General features: G+C 40.4%; 1 long non-coding RNA gene across 2 annotated transcripts in view; it reads right to left on the bottom strand.

The window, feature by feature from the left end:
- The window catches only part of LOC125078207 (uncharacterized), a 170074-nt gene that overhangs the window by 82897 nt on the left and 70404 nt on the right, over positions 1-16773 (bottom strand). Inside the window, exon 1 of one of the 2 annotated variants that reach the window (XR_007120824.1) lies at positions 3892-4014. The exons of the other annotated variant lie outside the window; for it this stretch is intronic. This is a non-coding gene — a long non-coding RNA (uncharacterized LOC125078207). Of the gene's footprint in view, positions 1-3891; positions 4015-16773 lie in introns of those variants that run through there. 2 annotated transcript variants of the gene reach the window in all.

Here is a 16773-nt window from a genome sequence, read left to right as displayed (position 1 = left end):
TAATAAGTGCCCTCTGTGCCAGGGAACAAACATGCTAATTTAAATAGCATCATCAGGGAAGGTCTCTTTCAAGAGATCAGATTTGACCTGCAACCTGATTAACAAAAACAATCTAGACATTTGAGAAATCTAGGGCCAAGAGAATAGTAAGTCCAGAGGTTCTAAAGCAAGATGAATTTGGGGTTTCAAACAAAAATAAGCCCCCTGAGACTGGAGCATAAAGAAGAAGAGAAGAAATTAAAAAATAAAGGTGGGCCATATTATAGAAGATGTGTACACCAAAGTAAGGAGGTTGGATTATTCTAATCACATTAGGAAACCACTAAAATTTTAAGAGAGTAACACTACCTGATTTATATTAACTGCTCATTATGCAACTTTTCTAAGTCTGTAATTCCTCATCTATAAAATTCTTATAATAATAGCAGCTACTTGAATAAACATTGTTAAAATATCTATACTGCCTAGAGCAATCTATACTTTCAATGCCATTCCGATCAAAATTCCACCGGCATTTTTCAAAGAGCTGGAGCAAACAATCCTAAAATTTGTATGGAATCAGAAGAGACCCCAAACTGCTGAGGAAATGTTGCAAAAGAAAAACAAAACTGGGGGCATCACGTTGCCCAATTTCAAGCTTTACCACAAAGCTGTGATCACCAAGACTGCATGGTACTTGATAGTTTCATTGAGAAAACTCAATTTGCCCAATGACAGCTCAATATATAATAGCTATTATTATTATTATTCAGAGATGAATGACATTTGCTTATGATGTCATAATAAGAAGGATAATAATCAGAATAATACTCATAGTTCACACTAAAAGTGTAAATCTGCAAATAGACACACACATAGCTAGCTGACTTCACTCTGTGAAATCCAATTGGAAAATCTGGACGTGTCTGCTGCTTTGTGACTCAGCCTTATTCCCTGTGAGAGGTGTAGGAGAACTTAAACTGTTTCAGTAGAGATTATCTTGTTCTCTTCCTTCCAACTTTTTATTCTTTCAGGTTGGGTCTCCAGAAGACATGTTTGGCTTACTTGTCCCATCCCCATCTATGGCTGTGGCAAAAACTGTTCACTATTTACCAAACCATCTCCTCTTCTTCCTGGAGTCACAGCTGAATTGCCTTTCCCAGCTGCCTGTGGCCTCTTAGCAATACCCCAGAGACTAAATATGTCCAGAGGTGATATGCACCACTTTCTAGACAGCCTACCCTATAAAATCTTCTTACATAATATTCTCTGGGCTCTTCCCCCTCACGCTGGCTAGATGTCTATGTCTGGAGCAATGATGGAAACTATGTATTAAAGATGGTGGAACCTCCATGAACCTGGGTCCCTAACTGATTTGCAGAGCCAAGTCCTCAGGCCTACCTGGAACTGTCTGGGACTGCTACACATTGTAGCAGACTGAATGACAAGTCCAAGGTAGTGCAATCCTGCATTCTATTTCTACAGTCCCGTTATATTAAAAATCCCAAATTTTTGTGACCTAATTTCTGAAAATACGTAGCTCTTAATAAGAAAGCCTTCAAATTGTGGAGCATAACAAATAGCATGGAGGACAAGGGGAGATGGAGAGGAGAAGGGAGTTGAGGGAAATTGAAGGGGAGGTGAACCATGAGAGACTATGGACTCTGAAAAACGATCTGAGAATTTTGAAGGGGTGGGGGGTGGGAGGTTGGGGGCACCAGGTGGTGGGTATTGTAGAGGGCACGGATTGCATGGAGCACTGGGTGTGGTGCAAAAATAATGAATACTGTTATGCTGAAAAAAATAAAAAAATTAAAAAAAAAAAAGAAAGCCTTCAATTGACACTCATAAGACCCTGAAGAGTCTTCCCTGTTTTGATGGCATAGTTTCATTTTCCAGCTGCGTCTGTCGATTAGCTTCTCTGTTAGATAGCAGCCTAAAAATCGCTATGCTGGATTTGTATCTAGTTCAGTGATGAGTATCCAGAAAAGGAACGCAGAACCTCTATTTAGGGACCTTCAACCATAAATTTAACTCCTCCTTGATATTATTTTAGGTTCAGCCTACTCCGTGTGCTCAGTGAACTGTGCTTCCCCAGCAGAGCTGTATTTTTGGTGTGTCTCTCTCCTCCCCGCAGCTCCTGAGGGCACACTCGATGTCTAGTGCAGCTTCGCGTCCTCAATACCTAGTGCCATGACTGGCCCCTAGGAGGTGCTTAGAGATTGAATTAATTGAGGGGGAGGGTGTTGTAGTTCTAAACTTACTGATCTGACACAGACATTAGACTCTTCCACCCTAGCAGGTGTCATTAACCAACATCCGACAACTAACTACAACCAATGTCTTAGACCCACTTCAGGAACGTTCCCAAGGCAATAGCTCTCAGTCATCAGTGCATCCACCCAAGCTTCCCAACAGGGCCATGATGTCTACATCATGTCCACAGTACTCTCTTCTGTACGAATCATGAGCTCTAGCTGGAGGCAGGGACACTGGCAGCTGATCACCATAAAGAGCCCAGGAAACACCTTTACAATTCCTGGACTGCCCTCAGTGCTAACAAGAATGGGAGCGGTGTCCATCTTCCCCTTGGTACAGGACTAGGCTTCCAACATGTTAGAAGATTACTTAAAATGAAAAATTGGCCTCGTTCACATTGTTAAAGACTCTTTGGCTCTCTAGCAGTCTTGTTCAATTTTGACAAGGGGAGAAGACATCACCATGGTCCTACTTACTATAATTTTGTTGTTGTTTCAAATTTGAAAATTTTAGAAAGAATGGTAGGGACCCTGAGAAACAGTCCTCCAGTGGATAAGGGCAAAGGCTTGGGAGTTTGGTGGATCTGGATTTGAATTTAGATGCACCACTTACTAGCTTTCGAACCTGGGCACCTTGCTTAAATTCTCTGAGCCTCAGTTTTCTTGTCTGTAAATTGAGAGTGAAACTAGTACCCACCTCAAAGAAGAGCTGATAAGAAAGTGAGATAATGTATATGCTTAGCACCATACCTATCACGTAGTAAGGAATCAACACACATATTAACTATGGTGATTATTATAAGCATCATTTTGGGTTTTTTTGAGATTATCATGCTCCTTAATTTTATAATTGAGTGAAGTGAGACCTGGAGAGATTAAGGGATTTACACAGCTAATGAGGGGAAGAGCGACTGCAATGAATCAGATTATTTAGAGCCTCACTCTGGGGGTCTGCCCATCACAACATGAGCTTATCCTCACACCCCAGGTTCTCAAGAGCAACACAGAGCTCTCCTCATTTGGAATATGAATCTATTTGCTTTCAAGTTTTTCAAACAGATTGTCAGGAGAGAGAGTTTCCTGCCTTCAGGGTGGCCATAATCTCAGCACAATCTAAACCCTTTTGATACGGATGGAAATAGAAGATACTCCAATCATATGCTGGGTTAGAAAAACAGATGTTCTAATATTATTTCTAAGACAATGTCCATAGGAAGAAGCTGGAGATAATTTGGAACCTTCCTAATAGGTTTCAGAGATGAAGAAAGTAGACACTCAAGCCGAGTAAATACGTTCAGGGGACACTGAGCGTGGGGAATGCCTGGAGAAGGATATTATCCTTAGAGTAAACTCAAAGAAATGAGGTACTCACATACCACAGAAGTCTCAGACTGAACTCACATTTATTGTGTCTTTACCTGAATCCATTATATCCAGATTCTCATCAGGCCTTCTGTCATTGACTCTATAGATGGCCTTTCCAATCTCCTGTCCCCAAGCTAGAAATCTTTGTTTCACCCTCAAATGCTCCTTCTTCCTCACACCAAGCCATTAACAAACTCTGTTTTTCCAACCAAAAAACGCCATCTAGACTTGGAAACTGGCCCCACCTCTTATGTCCACTGTCAATGCCTTGTCAGAACATGGGCTGTACCTGTGGGAGATAGTCCAGCAGCTTCTGCCTCACTCCCCTCTCTTCTAGACATCATCAGAGCATGGCAGCTAATACAGAAAATTAGCCATCCTTCAGTCGGGTCGTCATGTGCTTTGGTACTTCTGTTTCAAATGGAAAAAAACAGACATAAATAAGGCAATTAGCACCATAGAGTGTGACGACCTGTCAGACACTAAATCAGTGAGAAAGTTTTGTTTTGTTTTTAAGTAGTAAACATCTATGTCTGATTGCAGAAGAGAAGCTTAGCTTTCTTAAGCTGCAGGAATAACTAAACATTTTGGTATTAAGAATTCTCCAGCTCCTTCTACACTTATAATATAGTAAAGAAGTCCTTTTAGGATTTTCATGTGAAATAAGAATGAATTAGTCAGAAAGTCTGAAAGAAAGATGAAACATTTCAATCTTTCAAGGGTTTACTTAGTGCCTCCTCCATATTGAACTCTCTCAGTTGGGTACCATGATAATTGTTGCAAAAGAACTTTAAGACCCAGTCCTTGCTCTGAAAGATAACACAGTCTCATTCTGGTTACAAAATGGAGACACAGTATACCATTAGAGAATAATACAGGCTACCATCTTGTAGTATTAAGTGCAAAGAAAAAAAAAAAAAAAAGAAAGAAAGAAAGAAGTAGATAAAGACCCAGAGCAGGACATGAAACTAATCTGTGAACAACTTGTTCCAGCCTCATAATGCTGTGTATTTCCAGAACATTAAAATTTGGTTCAGTCCGTTTTTAAATGCTTTGTCAAGTTTCTAGGTCATTTTAGGTGAACACTGTTAAGTTATTTCAAAACGTTGCAAATCATCATCCCAAGAAAATGCAGAATTTCCCAGAATTTAGCTTGTACTGTTTTCAAACCATTTGCTCTACTGCAGTCAGATGATGAAGAAATATGCATCTTTGGTCAAGATTATTTGCTATAAGGCAACCATGAATGCCTTAGTAAATTTTTTTCAAAATTTTTTTCAAAATCAATTTTATTTTTTTTATTACTGAAGTAATCCATGTTAATTACACATTAAAGACAGAAAATGTATACAAGCAAAATAAACATAAAATAGAATCATCTTTTATTCATATGCACATGCATTTTAAATAAGAATCTAGTAACATAGCACACCATTTTGTAACCTTTTGCCGCTTAATATATTATGAATATTCTTCCTTATCAACAAATACATTTCTGTGATTTTTTGATGACTGCATAATACTCTATATTGCATGGACCATAATGTACCAAATCCAGTGATTTTCACACATTTTGGACTCAGGACTCCTTATGCTCTTAAAAATTACTGAGAACTCAAGAGTTTTTGATTATGTGGGTTGTAACTATCAACATTTACCATATCAGAACTATGAAAATTTTAAAATATTTTATTAATTCATTTTAAGATCCCAGTAATAAACCAATTACATGTTATCTCAAATAACACTCATGAAAAATAACTATATTTCCAAAACAAAAAAATTATAGTGAGAAAAATAACATTATTATACATTTTTGCAAATGTCTCTAAAGCCTGCCTTAAAGGAAGACAGCTGATTTCCTGTATCTCCTCCATTCAATCTTTTGGTGACATAACATATCGTGTAGCCTCTAAAACACTGGTGACACAATGAGAGTAAAAAGGGCAAATGATGTCACAGTACTGTTAGAAAGAGAATGTAATCTTACAAACCCCTTAAAAGTGTCTTGGGGACTTTGCTAAAAGAATATCTGGGACCCCCAGGAATCCCTGGACCATGTTTTGAGAAATACTGATCTAACCATTGTCCAGTTTATAAACGTCTGTAGTTTATAAACTGCATGATAATAGCAATACTTTCAAGATGTTTGAGTACATTATTTATTTGTTTAGTTTTTAAAGATTATTTATTTGAAAGAGAGAGAGAGAGCATGAGCAGGGGGAGGGGCAAAGGGAGAGGGAGAAGCAGATTCCCCGCTGAGCAGGGAGCCCTATGAGGGGTTCAGTCCCAGAACCCTGGGATCAGGACCTGAGCTAAAGGCAGGACACTTAACTGACTGAGCCACCCAGGTGCCCCTGAGTACATTATTTACTAAGCCAATGAAAAAGCTAGAATGTTGTCAAGCATCAGCATGCAGCAAAAATTTTCAATCATTGAAAAAATAACAACCACCTATTAACTACCTTGCACATAGTAGACCCTTCACTGAGAACTTCAGGTATTTTTGTACTAAATTCCTACAACACAGTGAGCTGAAGTATCCCATTTTTTTAAAAAAAGATGTATTTCTTTATTTTAGAAAGAGAGTAGAGAAGAGGGGCAGAGGGAGAGAGAATCTCAAGCAGATTCCACATTGATTGTGGAACCTGACATGGGGCTCAATCTTGCCACCCTGAGATCATGACCTAAGCTGAAACCAAGAGTCAGATGCTTAACTGACTGGCCACCCAAGCACCCCTGGAGTATCCCGGTTTTTTTTTTAAAGATTTTATTTATTTGAGAGACAGACAGACAGAGATGGTGAGAGAGAGCATGGGTGGGGAGGAGAAGGAGAAGCAGACTGCCACCAAGCAGGAAGCACAATACAGGGCTCAATCCCAGGACCCTGAGATCATGACCCGAGTGGAAGGCAGATGCTTAACCAATTGAGTCACCCAGGCACCTCTGAATATCCCATTTTTGAGGAAAAAGATTCAGAAAGTTTAGCAATCGCCTATGGTCACTCTAACTGGAAAGCCCACAGTATCAAGGCCAACATTATGCACTGCCTCCCATGAGGCAGAGAGAAGGGAAGGGGTTGGGGCAGGCAGCACACGGGAAGTGCAGGTGAGAAGTGGCAGGGTGAAGTGTCAGGTCATGCTGGGTGAGCACACTGACGTACCCATATCATGGTGATTTTCAGAGCTTAACTAAGGAATTGGGAGAATTTAATTTTTCTTTTTTAATGCAGTTTTTTTAAAAATATTTTACTTATTTATTTGACAGAATGAGAGACAATGAAAGAGGGAACACAAGCAGGGGGAGTGGGAGAGGGAGAACCAGGCTTCCTGTTGAGCAGGGAGCCCAAAGGGGGACTCTATCTCAGGACCCTTGGATCCTGACCTGAGCCGAAGGCAGACGCTTAAAGAATGAGCCACCCAGGTGCCCCAAGAGAATATAATTTTTCAAATACTTTTCATTTTACCTTCTAGATAGCTGAATTACTACAGATGTACCAGTAATGTAAAAATCAAAACATTTACATAGTCTGCATGATGCAAATAGTTTTTGTGTAGATGATTCTGCTGTTTTTACTGCAACCTCTTACTTACTATTTCCATGTTTGTCTCTTCACAGCAGTGAATAATTTCACTGATGCACTGATAATAGTAATAACCGTAAGAGCTTCCCTTGTTGAGAGGTGTCTGCATACTAACCCCAGGCTAAATGTTTTGTACAGTATCTGCACTTTATCCTCACAACAATTCTGTGAAATAGCTGTTAATTATCACCATTTTACAGATGAAGAATCTGAGCCTTCAAGAGGAAAGAGGCTTGATTTTTTTTTTTAAGATTGACTTATTTGATAGAGGGAGAGAGAACACAACCAGAGGGAGCTGAAGAGGGAGAAGCAGACTTCCCGCCAAGCAGGGAGCCTGATGGGGGGCTCAATCCCAGGACCCTGAGACTATGACCGGAGCCAAAGGCAAACACTTAACTGAGCCACCCAGGTGCCCGAAAAAGAGAGAGGCCTAACATAGAGAAAACTAGGACTGAACCAAAGCCTGTCTTTAACTGCTCCTCCTGCCTCCACCTCTTTCTGCTCTGCAGCACACAGAAAATGCCAAAGGACTGAAAGACGAGGATGTGAAGCCATTACCACCTGCATCTCTAGGCACTGCCATCCTCCAGGCTGAGGGCCTCTCTGCACAGAGGACAGCAACTCTGTGCTCTGGTCCTGTTTGACTCAGTCTAAAGTAGAAGATCTGGCCAGTGTCTGACTTCTGATCCACAGTGGTGACGAGTCACTGAGCACAGCACGCACTGTGATTACTTCTTGCTTTTAAAATAGCATCAGTCATTTCAGAAAGCCTGGATTATACAATATGTTGAAAATCCATAACATTTCTTTCTGGAGTTGACACTGACCACTGGCTCAGATATCTATAATCAGGTTCTGGCCCTGGGCCATGTTTTTAGAAGAAAAACAAATTCCTGTAAAGCATTCAAAGTGGGATGATCATAGCAACCCCATGACAATTACAGAACATAAGGATAGAGCTTATAAAATAGGTTGAAATTTATAAAATACTTCTAAAAGAGCCTGAAAGGCTTTGGAAGAAAAGTTCTGTGTAAGATTTTAAAAAATGATATATAAAGTCAAAGACTATAATATGTATATGCAAAACTATTCATGCATGTTAGCACATGAATGAAATGTAATGTACTGAGAATATATTTAATAGAAGCAAAAAACTTCTATACAGACCAGATATCATCTTGGGCCTCTTGTTCTTGGGAGATCTGGAGCAACATGAGGTGAGCCCAAATCCACAGTCGGAGGAGAATCCAATGCCTCCTCCCCACTTTCTATGACTTCAGGGCCATCCTTTCTCAGGCTTTACTCTGCCTATAAGTACTGCCTCAGTTCCATATCCTGTCCATCCAGGCACGGAATCCAGGTCCTGCACCACAGCTCCCTGACCCCCCAAACATACAAACCCAGCTGTGCCAAAGCACTGTGAAGGTCTGCAGACTTTCCTAATGACTTGGGGATTGTGAGGCTGAGTGAATGTTGGCCTCTCATGCCCTCCTACATCACCTCTTCCCTCCTTTCTTCTTCCTTCTCCCACTGGATTAAAAAGAGGATTCTTCCCTTTCACATGTAGAGAAATCTGACTTATACCCAGCCGTCTCAGTTCTCTCCCTCTCAGGTAAATGCTGTGGCTTGCCTAAGAGGAACTGGAAAATCCCATTTTCTCCATCTCCTTATACATGTCCATGTCCATCCACGATACATGAAGAGTCCATGACTCTTTGCAACTCTGCTGCATCTTTATGGGTTAGGACTCTGGATTGCAAGGGGCAGAGACCCAGATCAAACTGGCATAAGCATACAAAAGAACTATGATAAAAAACAAAACAAAAAACAAAACCCAAGAGTCCGGGTCCCTAGGTGGCTCAGTCGGTTAAGCATCTGCCTTTGACTGAGGTCATGATCCCACGGTCCTGGGATTGAGTCCCGAATCGGGGTCCCTGCTCAGTGGCAAGCCTCCTTCTCCCTCTCCCTCTTCCTGCTGCTCTTCCTGCTTATGCTCCTTCTCTCTGTGTCAGATAAATAAAATCTTTAAAAATAAATAAAAATAAAAAATCTAAGAGACCACTAACCATGCGTGAAGCTTGAAGCAGGGGCTCAACGGAGCCATCGGGGTCTCCCTACATCACCTAGGTCTGTTTCCCCTCTAAGGCAGGTCCCTGACAAGTGATGGCCCTTTGGATTCCATTCTTGGGAAAGGCTATAGCCTACTACTAGATCATTATGAAGTTGATCACATCATGTCTGTTTATGTTTGATGCCTAATACATTGCCTGGAACATAATGACAACCCAGTAAATATTAATGAATTCAATTATTTTTTAGCTAATATTTATTCAGCACATATATGTGTCAACCTTGAGTATATAGTAGCAAACCAGACAAAGTTTTTGCTCTCATCCAACTTAGATTCTGCTGAATGAAGTCATAAACAAATTAGATAATCTCACATACTAATAGGGTTATGAATAAATTAAATGAGGCAATATGATAGATGGTGACCAAGGTATGACAGAGGGCTCCCTTAGACAGGATTAGGGAAGAATCTCTTTGAAGAGGAAATATTTGACCTTACATCTGGAAGGTAAGAAGGAACCAACTGTGTGAAAAGAGAGAAGAATGTTCCAAGCCAAGAGCAAAAGCCTTATGGTAGGAAAGAGGTTAGCAGGTCCAGTGGATACGAGCAGTGACACTGGAACATTACTATCATATGAGGTCAGGGAGGTAGACAATTGACAAATCAGTGGGGCCTAAAGCTCATAAGGGGTCATTTGAATTTTATTCTGGTGCAATGAGAAGCTACTAGAAGATTCTGCATGTGAACGATGTGATCTGACTTTTTTATGGTAAAATATGCATAACACAAAACTTATCATCTTAATTTTTAAGTGTACAATTGTTGTGTAACCAATCTCCAGAACTTTCTTCATATCACAGAACTGAAACTATACCCACTAAACTACTCTTCAATTCCCTCTTCCTCTGCCCCTGGGAACCACCATTCTACTTCCTGTCTCTATGAATTTGACTACGTTAGATCTCTCATATAAGTAGAATCATACTGAATTTGTCTTTTTGTGACTGACTTATCACTTAGCATAATGTCTTCAAGGTTCATCCATGTTGTAGCTTGAGTCTGTGTTAGAATTTCTCTCCTTTTTAAGGCTGAATGATATTTCACTGTGTGTATATACCACACTTTATCTATTTATCTACTGATGAACACCTGAGGTGTTTCTACATTTCAGCTACTGTGAATAATGTTGATATGAACATGGGTGTACAAATATCTCTTCAAGATCCTACTTTCAACTCTTTGGGTTATATACTCAGAAGTGGGATTCCTAAATCATAGGTAATTATAGTTCTAATTTTTGAGGACTGCCATACTGTTTCTCATGGTGGCTGCATGATTTTCCATTCCCAGCAACAGTGCATACAGGTTCCAATCTCTCCACATCCTCATCACACTTGTCATTGGCTGTTTTTCACACTCATCCTAATGGATATAAATTGATAGCACATTGTGGTTTTTCTTTGCATTTCCCTAATGTTTAATGATGTTGAGCAGCTTTTTATGTGCTTGTCCATTTGTATATCATCTTTGGAGATATATCTTTTTAAATCCTTTGCCCATTTTTCAACTGGATTGTTTGGTTTTTGGTTGTTGACTTGTAGAAGCTCTTTGTATATTCTGGATATTAATCCCTTATCAGATATACCACTTTCAAATAGTTTCTCCCATTCTGTAATTGCCTTTTACTCAGTTATGCCCTTTGATGCACAAGTTTTTAATTTTAATGGTAGTCCAAATTATCTGGGTTTTTTTCTCTTTTGTTGCCTATGCTCTTATTGTCATGTCCAAGAAATCACTGCCAAGTCCAATGTCATGAGGCTTTAATCCTATATTTTCTTCTAGGAATTTTATAGCTTTGGTTCTTACATTTAGGCCAACTTACATTTTTAAAAGATCACATTGGCCCCAGTGGGAAATGGACTTGTAGAGAGGTGAAAACGGAGGCAGGGAGATCAGTTAGGAAGTTCTTCCTGTAGCAAGAGATGATGGTGACCTGGAGCAGAAAGGTATCGTGATGGATGAATCCAACTGAACACTTATGGAGTGTCTTCTGCAAGCTAATACTAGCTGTGGAGGGTTTATTGTGTGCTGGATGTAACAGAGACTGCTGGCTACTTGCATAATATCCATGTTCCTTCTCCTTACCATGAAAACCTCAGTCTTGCTTATGATGTCAAAATGGTTGCTTGAAATATCTGCCCTCCCAGATTCCCTAACAGTTAGGGGAGCCCACGAGAGAAGTTCTGGCCTGTGACACACAAACAGAAGTCTCACAGAGATTTCTGAGCAAGTTCTGGCTCCCCTGATAAAGGCATTACCCTTTCCTTCTTCTTTCCTTCTTCTTCTTTCCTGAATAGGACATGAGGCTGGAGGTAGAGTAGCCATCTTGTTATCATGAATTAACAAGCATCAAAAAGAAAGCCATATAAGGAAGGCAGAGCAGAAAGTTCTCAGGAGTCCAGGATACTGGCACCATCTAGTCTCTGCACCAGCCCTCTACTGCTTCCCTCAGGCCTTCCTGATATCCCAGGAAAACAAACCCCAACTTGGTGAAGCCATGATTGTTGGAGCTTTAGGACATGTGACCAAACACAAGTCTAACTCATACACAGACACAGTGCTAAGCATTTAGACACTGTATTTTTTGGATCCTCAAAACAACTTTATTAAGTAGGTTTTAGTAGTTTCCATTTTATAGATGGTAACACTGACACTTACACACAAAACTATTCCATATGTGAGACAATGGCTGAACAAAAAGAAAACACAGAAAAATCTAAATTTATGAGCAATGGCATCAGAAGATCCAGACATCTCATGAATTATATACAAGTAGAAAAAAATAAATAATTCAAAAGGAAAATGGACAATAATGATCATCTCACCCATTTTGGCACATTCCTACTCATCTTCAAGACCCAGCGGAAATGCCCCTCTTCAGTGAGATCATCTCAGAGCCCCAGGTCCATTGCCAAGGTTGCAGTCCTCTCTTCTCACAGAGCTTCCACGGTGACATTTGTTGTGTGTTACTGTAACTCATGTGCTTATACAGCTGTCTCAACCACCAGGCTGTGAGCCCGTAAAGGGGAGTAACCATGTCCTCGTCATTCAGATCCTTCTAGGGGCAAACTCAGTACTTAGTACGATGGGTGGAATGCATGGTTTTGAAATGAACTGAACAAAGTCTTCATTCATACCATTTATAAGGTGAGGTTTTTCTGATTTTCAAACTGAGAACCCGTGCAAACAATGAGGTGCCATGAAGCAACTCTGAGAACTGACAACAAATTATAATGTGGGAAGTTAATTATGAGGAGGAATCATGAGAGAAGTAGTTGAAGTAAAATAAAAATTGCAACAATGCAAATCAGGGTTTCCCTGAATTTACCTGGAAAGACAATGCCTGCGGAATTTATAGTAAAGTGAGTAGCACCTGCCTCAGTTTGGTTTGATTGTTAAATACCTGGGAACCTTTAGAGTAGGTATCCTCAATAAGACCAGAATCATGAGTACCTTTTTGCTTTTCCTTTTTCTTTCTCTATTTTCATTTCCTTTTTTTTTTTACAAGTTCTACAAAAATAAATATCTGAAACCTTTAATTCATGACAGTACCAAAAGTTAGATCAGGGCTCACGCTAATCTTGTAGGAGCACATACATGCGGTTTACTGGAGAATTATAAAGGCACACACACACACACAAAAAAAAAACCAGATTCCAACAGGGAAATAATACTCCAACACATAAAACAAGCAGGGTCCTGTCTTCAGCTCCACACTTTAAAGTCTATGTTCAGACCTCCTCCAACTGCTCCTCCTCACGAGGCAAAAAGTCCACAGAGCCTGTGTCACTACTTCCAGGTTCTTGGAACTCTAGAATTTCCTACACAAATGACCTCAATCCCACCTCTGGGACCAACTACAGCTCTTTCTTGGGTCAGTGCTCCTGAGAGCAGGCTGGGCTGGGCCCAAAGGATGGCCAAGAAGTAGCTACTGTGGTGTGTGGCAGGTGAACAAAGCTGAAACATGCAGGCAAGATGTCCCCAGGCATGCTCCCAAGGTCCCTTAGTGGGACGTGAGGCAGGGACAAGATGGGCCACAGACAGTGCTCTCTGCAAACTGCCGTGCTCCAGGGCAGAGCTCCAAGCTGAGAGACAATGGTAAACTCAAACCCGGCCCTTCAAGTGCTTACATGGTATTTTTGTCTAAGTAGGAAGATAGAACATTCTTTATTTAAGTTGCTATCCTGATTATAACTTTAAAAATTAAGACATATATAGTAACTAGACCTCTATTCATACTCTCACCCCAGGTACTCATGTGAGCAATCAGTAAAGACAGAGACAGCAAATAAAATTCAGAGAGGAGAAGGTAACACGCAAAGGACTAACAGATTTAAAGCCTTTTGTTCCAAATTCATAATAAACATGAGCTCTGGGATAGGAAGTCCCTCAGAGCCTGCCTAAGAGCCCAAGACGGAAAATAGATGCTCGTTAAACATTTGTGGAGTGAATTAATGAGGAACAACCTGCATGTTCAATTTGAAGACAATACTACCTGGATGATGTACTTTGGGGTCCCCAGAGGGAAGCTTACCATCAGCAGCACCACCTCCCACCAGCTCCTCTGCACCCCTCACACTGTCAGCAGGATCATAGTTCTCTTAACCTCTGACCTGACCCCTCAGCAGTTTCTTTGAGCTCTCCCCTCCTTCCACTCACCTTTAGCTGATCAGCAGCCGACAGTATGAACTCCCAGTCCCTGCTCTTCCCACAGGTTCCTATAGCAATCTCCATATATCTCTCCCCATTAAAGCAAAGCTAGTAGCTTTTCCTTCCCTATTATATCTGACAACAGTGTCCTGTGTTTGCTTTCCTACAGCACCTAGCACAGGGCTTCACAGCCGACTGACACTGAGACAAGTTCTTTGACCATTTACTGAGTGAATCTGGGAGACTGCAGAGCAGTTTTGAAAGAGTTTTACATTCCTGATGCCCTAGGTGAACACTCTGTATGAAGAGTGCAGGTTCTGGAGTCGGGCTGCCTGCATTCAAATGCCCACTCTGCCACTTCCTACCTGCGCCACCTCGCACAAATCAGCCTCAAGTCTCCTCTGGAAAAGGGAAATGACACCCACCCCATAGGGTTGTGCTCAGTATTACATGGGTATGTATGTGTAATGGAGAAAGTGCTCAGAACTGTGCCTGGACCATAATAAGCACCTGACACACCGTTAGTTTTTTTAATTTTTTTATTTTCTTTATTTTTATTTTCTTTAATCTTACTTGGTAGGTACTATCGTCCTTACTTGGTAGGTACTATCAACCTTACTTGGTAGGTACTATCGTCTCCATCTTACAGATAGGGAATCAGATAGTGCTTGGAGGACTGAAGCGAAGGGTGGGTCTAGCATCACACAATTGAAATACGAACTAAAATCTACTTACTCAGCCCTAGAGGACTGACCCCTCCCTACACTGTTGTGGCCCACAAGACAGTCACTGAGGCCCCGTGACTCAGGGTGACAGTAACAATGGGGCAGACACCAGGCAGGTGCAAACACATCAGCCCAAACTTCCCTGTGGTTTTACTCTCTGGGAAGAGGGAAGCATGACTGGGGTAATTCCTCAAATCACACAGCCCTTTTGGGTCAAGCCTGGGAATAAATATGGACTGGATATTTGCTTCCCACGATCCTTCAGATCTGCCCCCCACTTCCTCTGGCACCAGAAACATCCTGTGCCTGGAGTGTCCAGATTTGGTTGCACAACATGCCACTTGGGCTATATAAAGAGCCACATGGCAGCCACAGGAAAAGAAATTTGAGGTTTTGCAATGTGTACCATGACAGTTTAACACTTAATGGTTCTAGAAGGACAGGGCTGGCTAAGAATCTCGTTGGCACTTGATAAATACCTGGGAGCTTGCCTACTTGATAGAACACTCCTGACCTTGACAACTAGCCAAATCACTGCTTGTGAAAACCACCTCTGCTCCTCCTCTCCATCATTTTCATCCCCACACTGACAAATGAAGCTTTAATCAAAGAGCCAAAAAAAGTGGAAGAAGCTATTTTTATCCTAATATGAGGTTTGAAGTTCTCCAAGTCTTAAGGATCTTTGTGATTAAAAAAAAAAAAAAACTATTTTATTTATTTATTTAGAGAGAGAATGAAGGAGCAAGCTGGTGGAGAGGCCATGGGGGAGAGAGAGACTCTCAAGCAGACTCCACACAGAGCATGGAGCCCAACATGGGGATCGATCCCACAACCTGAGATCATGACCTAAGCCAAATCGAGTTAAACACTTAAGTGACTGAACTACCCAGGCACCCCTGTTAAAAAACTATTTTGAAGAACATATTCACTGCCTACCCCTGAACAGAAAACATACCAGGACTGACAGAAACATACCAGTAATGACTTCTGATGCCAGTAAAAAGCACGGATGAGTAGGCCACAGAAGAAAGGACTCTAGAGCACATTCAACTAATTCCCTGGCTTGATGACATGTCCTTTCTTATGTTATTTTTAAATCTGAACTTCACATCAAGTACTTTAAGGTGTTATTTTACTATAATCTTTTAGAACTTCTTATTTTCAAAGGCTTTCATTAATCATTTAATTCTCTCCTGTTTGGATACTTTGACAAATGAGATTTAGCAATTTTTTAGGTCAAATCTTCAGAAAAGGCTGTCACTTAAGTAACAGGAATCAAAAGCTACATTAATCTAAATTTAAAGGGTAGTATTAAACAAGAAACAGGGTTCAACTTTTCTAATGTTAAAAGAAATAACTAGAAAAACTTTTTCCACCTGAATTCTATGCTTAGGTGAATTACGCAAATGACAGCAAAACAGGCCAATATAAGAGATCTGTTTTTCAAAACAGAATTTTTCAAATTATAACTCATAGTTAGTTCATTGACAGGCCTTAAAACTCAATAACATTCTTTTTAGATGGGAAAGAGAATAGATTACGGTAAAAATAGTCAGAGTGCATTGTAGCTAGTAAGCATAGTTTTGCAAAATTTTTCTTTTAAGTATTTATATGGATGTGTGTGTGTGGTGTGTGTATTGGTAATGGTTTGCAATATAAAATGTGTTCTTTACTGTGGGTTGCTATAAAATGGTTTGAAAGCCCCTTAGAGCACATCTTAGAGTTAAGAAATCTTCCGCCCAGTCTTCTGTACTGTGTATCTCTACAGTTTAGCATACTCAACAAATGTTTCTTGAATACCTCGTATAAGAATTAACATTCTTGCCCCTGACCCAGCATATGGAATTATGTAAGAAAAAATCGTTTACGTTCACCATCTTACAGTAAATTTCAACATGGATCAAAATGAAAAGAGTATTAGAGTTAATTCCCAAGTAAGCAAAAAATCAAATTAACTAGAAAACACCATTGTTCAAACATAGTGGTTGTTATTTATAATAACCCTTTGGAAACTTGAAACTGAAAACTACTTCCTTAGCTTTTTTTTCCATCCTGTGCACACACTGATAAGTTATTGCAGGG

Source organism: Lutra lutra, chromosome 10 (genome assembly GCF_902655055.1).
Source record: "Lutra lutra chromosome 10, mLutLut1.2, whole genome shotgun sequence".
Lineage (NCBI taxonomy): Eukaryota > Metazoa > Chordata > Mammalia > Carnivora > Mustelidae > Lutra > Lutra lutra.
This window is presented reverse-complemented; position numbering and strand designations above follow the sequence as displayed.